This window comes from Stegodyphus dumicola, chromosome 7 (assembly GCF_044657685.1).
Source record: "Stegodyphus dumicola isolate Sdum_Otavi_A_Nest chromosome 7, ASM4465768v1".
Taxonomy (NCBI): Eukaryota; Metazoa; Arthropoda; class Arachnida; order Araneae; family Eresidae; genus Stegodyphus; species Stegodyphus dumicola.
The window spans coordinates 11,983,288-11,989,477 of record NC_140774.1 but is presented as its reverse complement, the minus strand read 5'-3'; the positions used below and the strand labels follow the sequence as shown (position 1 = coordinate 11,989,477).

General features: G+C 32.9%; 3 non-coding genes across 3 annotated transcripts; all 3 read left to right on the top strand.

Annotated features, from left to right (window-relative positions):
* The first annotated feature begins 957 nt into the window (after window positions 1–957).
* On the top strand, window positions 958–1,030 carry TRNAF-GAA (transfer RNA phenylalanine (anticodon GAA)). The gene has a single exon. It is a non-coding gene; the product is annotated as a tRNA-Phe (tRNA).
* Window positions 1,031–1,039: 9 nt separating this feature from the next.
* On the top strand, window positions 1,040–1,111 carry TRNAD-GUC (transfer RNA aspartic acid (anticodon GUC)). The gene has a single exon. It is a non-coding gene; the product is annotated as a tRNA-Asp (tRNA).
* A 2,713-nt stretch (window positions 1,112–3,824) lies between these two features.
* TRNAY-GUA (transfer RNA tyrosine (anticodon GUA)) lies at window positions 3,825–3,913 on the top strand. The gene is given in 2 exon segments: window positions 3,825–3,861; window positions 3,878–3,913. It is a non-coding gene; the product is annotated as a tRNA-Tyr (tRNA).
* Window positions 3,914–6,190: the final 2,277 nt, after the last annotated feature.

The following is a 6,190-nucleotide window of genomic DNA, read 5'->3' as shown; positions in this document are numbered from 1 at the left end:
ATGTTTTATTTTTCTTGTTTCATCAACAGATGGCGCAGGTAGCTTAACTCCTATCCAGCCATTCTTATTAGCCCAAAGGGGCAATTCGCCCAGAAGGGCTATTAATTTCGTTTCGGCATTTTACGTTGATTCACCATAAACGGCGAATCACTTTTTAAATTGTTGCCACCAAATATTAGAGCGCCGCATTATATTTAAAGAAATTAAATAATGAAGAATCTGCATAAATATATGTATGTTTCTCGCATTGTGATAAAACAACACCATCAAATTCTGAATTACGTACGTCTCCACACGAATATATGCATTTGGAAGCCAAAATTTAGAATTTGTTTTAAAATCTATTCCATATTTTGTAAAGCATTTATGAATTTTTGATGAAGAAACTCAGCGATTTCAAAACGAGAAATGGCAACACTGTACGGGGGGGGGATTATCTTCAGCGCGCGGGACTGTGTATCGGAAATTGTAAAGATATGCTCATTTAATTATTTAATTAAATCTTTTGTGATATTGCTGTTGAATTGAATTTTATGGTTCAAGAGTGAAAAACATGATATTTAATAAATAGACGTAACACAAAAAAGACACGTCCCTTTGCGAGTAATATAAAATCTGAAAGCTTTCAGACTTTTTTTCCCTCCTTATCTTTTCACTATATTTTACCTCATTCATTTGCACTTTAGCAGCTGAGGTTGATGGTTCGGTAAAACCATCGGAAGTAGTCCTGTGAAAATTTGCGAATATAACGCTGATTTTTGTTGTTTGACTTCTAAATTAAACTCCAAATGTTTCCTAATAAACACAAAGGTCCTAAAAATCTTCCTTAATAAACGCTAAATGTTTCAACTGAAAAGGGGTTGGGAGACGAGGAAAACAAAAACTGATGTATTTTTGAAGCCATGTTTTACAAGGAGTAACTTTCACCAGTTCAATAATAGCGAGCAGCGATAGTGTGCCGAAATAGCTCAGTTGGGAGAGCGTTAGACTGAAGATCTAAAGGTCCCTGGTTCGATCCCGGGTTTCGGCAAATTCAGTATCCTCGGTAGTATAGTGGTGAGTATCCCCGCCTGTCACGCGGGAGACCGGGGTTCGATTCCCCGCCGGGGAGACGTTTCTTTTTTTTTTTTTTGTTTGTTCACGTATTACGTTACTCCACACTCAAAAGCAGCTTTGAAGAATTGGTCAAATTAAACAGTCAAATAATACCTGTTCAGTTTATCTGTTTCATGTACACCACTGTAACTTTCGGGAGGGGGGGGAGGAAAGAAAAAGTAAACAGATCTGTTTGAAAAAAAAAAAAAAAAAAAAACAGTATTTTTCCGTTTTTCTCGTATTATACATTATTTCTTATTATCAGTGAGAGTGTGAAATTGCTAAATTACGATACATCCAATAAAAGTGGGAAAAAAATCATGACTCGCATCACTGAAGTGCTTTTTACAATCTCAGATATTTATTTTTTCTAGTTCAGCAATTAGTCGTTTTAATTGTTTCATACGCTAACATTGCATATGCTATTTACATATACATATTTCATTTATTATTTAATACGCTAATTATGATTTTCATACCACAATCGATGCGAACAATAACACAGTACATGCGAAGTATGATTTTAAAATAATGTAAACAATAAACTAGAGGTATCTTTGTTCAAGAAAAATACTGGAAATGTTTATTTAAATGTTTCTGATAAATTAATTAACTTTAGGAAACAGTAAAGGCTGATTCTAATGAATTTGTTTTTATAAATCGGTTGTTTTCAGATCGCGCACTTGGCTCACATGCAGTTTGAGTTTGAAACCATTGACCATGTTTTAAATTTATGCAAAATTTTCTATCAGAGCGTTTCTTTTACGTTCTAACAAATACTAATACTGATCTTTACAGTAAGCGAGAAAAGAAAAGTTATTATTAAGTGAAAAATGCGTTACTTTGATTATCAATCGAAATCAGAATAGATCCGAAGAGCTTTCTAAGGTACCAAAGCCAATAATTATATTTCTTATCGACTAACAACTTGGCCAAGTGTCGTTCAAGATAGTCAGCGAATGACTGACCAATAAAATCCTTATAGATTTAAGTTTTAGATATGATACACTTTTTTCCTGAAAAGTTGTTTTTAATAATGAATATATACGAGAAGTTTTTAACATTGCTATCTGTATGAATATATTTCTGCTAGGCGGTCTAAGGTGCCTTTTCTGGCATAGGGTTTAAGATGCCTTTTCTGGCAGCGGCGGAGCGGTAAAGTAGCTGAACACTGGGAGTTCGGGCCAAGGTTCGAAATCTCGCGAACGGGTTGGCTGCATTGGCGTTTTCGTGGATTTTCCCATGTGTAGCGTGTATACGAACCAGTTTCTCTTAGCAAATCGTCCACAAACGCATCCCTTCCCTTAGGCAGATAGCTCTCGAGGCTTTGCCGTAATCACATAAACCAAACCTAATCTTCCCTGGCAACGAACGCGCTTGTATGTACGTTCTGTGTACATATCCTTGCATTATGGTATCTAGAGCTATTTAAATTTTCAATACTCCTGTCCTCTACCCGAATATGTGCACCTCAATGCCCGAATTTAAAATTTAAAAAAATGTATATATTCTGTGTTTTCTGAAAACTTCATTAAATTTAAGACTCAGCGATTTCACAGAAACCTCTTTCCCCACGGCAAAGCTTAAGATATTTCAAATTTCAAACTTAAGAGTTTAAAAGAATTGTGTTGATATTTGGCAAAGCACAAAATATTTGTCTTTTAAATATCAAAATCAGCAGTTTAAAAGAAACGTGTTGCCACTTAGCAAAGCGTAACATTTTTTTTTTTTTTTTTTTTCATATGTCAAATCAATTCGTGATACTGATTTTTTTGAAGGGGAGGGGGAGAATTTATTTTTATAAATCTTTAATCTACTTTGAAATGTGATTTTACTGATTCTAAATGATTCTAGCATTTAAAGTGATTCTATTTTCTTATAATTATTCGAAGAGCAGAGATTGATATGAAATAAATGCATTTATATGTTTCGGTAAACAGAGTACCTAGTGTTAAACTCACAGTTTTCAGCATCTTTAATATTGAATACGTTTTTCTGGTGACAAAGATTCATAGAAATGTATACAAAAATTCGTTGTATTTTTTCGTAAATGGAACGAATTCATCAAAATTTAATTCTTGTAATAAATAGTATTTTCATTATTTTGGAATATAGCATCTAAAAGACACTATTTTGAGATTACAGATGACGTTATGGTGCTGCCATCTCTTGTCAGCTATGTTAACTATTTTCAACGCAGATTTCGAGGTATATGAAAAGTCTATATTTTAAGTAAATTCAAACACATTACCATGATGGATATTATATATAGTTTACACGCTACTCAGAGCCTTTTATTGGCTATAAAATAAACTATTGAAACTATGTTATAGAAAACTTTCTAAGGATTACAAATATTACAGAAAGAAAATTTTCTGTTATTGCAATTGATTTGAATTCCTGCAATATTTTCTGCTTATCTTTAGCTTTGAAATGGTTAATTTTTAATCGTAATATTTTCTAATTTATTAAAATTCCAGGAAGCCATCTTCTGTTAATTAAAATAAGGATAATAAGGATAGGGTGACCCTTGTAATGTTCTGCACATTTTAATTGAAGTCCAACGTCGTTAAGATTTACCTATTTTTCAAGGCTACATAACGGTATTTTCAATGACATTTAACTTATATAAATGAATAGCATAAAAGTATTTAAAGCAAATTTTTGAGATTAAGTTTCAATTATTGAACTTAATCTCAATTCAACTTATATTCGCCAATTAATAACATCCGTCGATAGCTCAGTTGGCAGAGCGGTGGACTGTAGGGGTACTCACACAGTTATCCATAGGTCGCTGGTTCGACTCCGGCTCGACGGAAAGGATATTTTTTACACCCTTGCTGCGCTATGTACGAAGTAAAGAAACATGCTATAGTTGCAAATAATATCGAGTATTGTACTTCAACGGTAATATCTATTTTGACAGTAATCGAATTCATTTGAACGATTATTTTTCTGTGGCATCTGTTTCGTATAGACTTTTTTCTTTTTTTCCAAAATGGGTAGTAAAATGAATTTGAAAGTTGTGCTCTTCCCTTTTTCATTGCAATCGATAGTACCAAAATATATATTTATAAAATATATGTATATAAATATATATGTTTATAAATATATTTATAAAATATATGTATATTTCCAACCTCCTTCTTACCTGGCCTTTCTCTTTGCAATAGTTGGTCACCTCCAATTACAGAAATATTTTAAATGACGAAAATATTCGTGTTTTTGGCAATGTCAAATTAAAAAAAAAAAAAAAAAAAAAAAGAAAAATGGAAAAATAATGAGATCTAACTTTTAATATGGTCTCTCGGTTCTTATACTTATATCTGCAAAAGTTTTAATACACGTTATGCAAAAATAAAAATACTAGAAATTTACTCCCTACGACAAAAAGTGACAGGCATATTTGATTTCAAAATTTGCAATTTTTGATGGGATTTCCAGTTTGCCTGGACAGATCGATTAATTCAATTGGAATAATTCGAGGAAATAAGTCTGAAAGAAGTGCAGCAAAAAATGTGTAGAATTTAATAAGCCGTGCAAGGAAGAGACATTTGTGTATATGTCTGCTACCAACAGTTGCAAAAACAACGGCTCGGTAAGAAATTTTTCTAAACGTGATGTATCTATTGTTTACAAATCAAATCTGTTATTCATGGCTTAGGATATATTAATGTTGCCTGGTCACATTATTCTGAATTACTGCAAAAAGAACATCATGCATCGAGGAAGATAATGATGTATATATTATTCTATAGATTTGGTATGTGCTACTGCAATTTTCTGTTCGACGATGGATCAACGGCCGAGCGGTAAAGTCGCTGAACACTGGTAGTTCGGTCCGAGGTTCGAATCCCGCGAACGGGCTGGCTGCATGGGCGTTTTCGTGGTTTTCCCCATGTGTAACGTGTATACGAGCCAGTTTCCCTTAGAAAGTCCTCCACGAAGGCATCCCTCCCCTTAGGCAGATAGCCCTCGAGGCTTTGCCGTAATCACACACACACACACACCGACGATGAATCGCATTATCGAGGAGTGGAGTCAGAGTTATGATATTAAGAATTTAACACCATCATCAAAACGTTCATTTGCGTTTCATCGAAAACGTTGTATTACAATGAAATTTCCAAAGGTCATGGCAAATGTGACTCAACATTTACCGCATCTTTGCTTGAATTCCCATAATCCCTATCGCATTATGTTTCTTTTATTTAGTGAAAAGGATGTTAAAACTTATTTTCAGAGGAAATGTGCCTAAGCAATGTATGAAAAATGTCAGCAAGCATGTTCGCCACTTTCTTCTTTTGTATGCTTTTCACCGTATGTTATGCTTACGGAATTTTTTATCAATTTTTTTTTTCATTTTCTTATAAAGATAAGATTCTTATAATCTTTTATTTTAATTGTTATAAAATTTTATATTAATAATTCACTTAATTAAGATTTTAGTTTATGACATTTCATATCTGAAATTCGGCCAAATTTGCGGTGAATATTCAACCGAGAAGAGAAGGAAATAATAGAAGTGTAAGAAAACTAGTAGACGGGGATCGAATTAGATTGATTATTAGAGCTATGAAAAAGGGTAAAAAATCATGCAGATGACTCAAGGAATGTATAGAAGATTTATTTCATGAGTACGAATGGAATACTGTTTCACAGCACTGAGTTAAAGCAGGCAGTAAATTGCTCAAATGAAACGTTGGGATAATAACACTTTTACAAAGTCTGTTAAAATATTTGTTTAAAATCACTTATTTTGCAACCTCTGTTATTAAGTGTGTTCATCGCGTTATGAGAAAAGAGCAGCCACTAGATTTTAATTACACATAATCCTCTACCCGAATAATGTGCACGACTTATCCCAAAGTTTAAATTCCTAGTTTTTTTTATTTTTATTTTTATTTTATTTATTTCGTATTTTGTATGAATTTAATGCACTTTTGTTTAACAAATTCGGTAATTTAAAAGTAATGCGTTACCACTCGGCTAAGCCTAAGATATTTATGTTTCAAATTTAATCAGAAATCTCGTTGATTTAAAAGAAACGTGTTGCCACTCTACAAAGCGTAATATATATATTTGTCTTTTGATT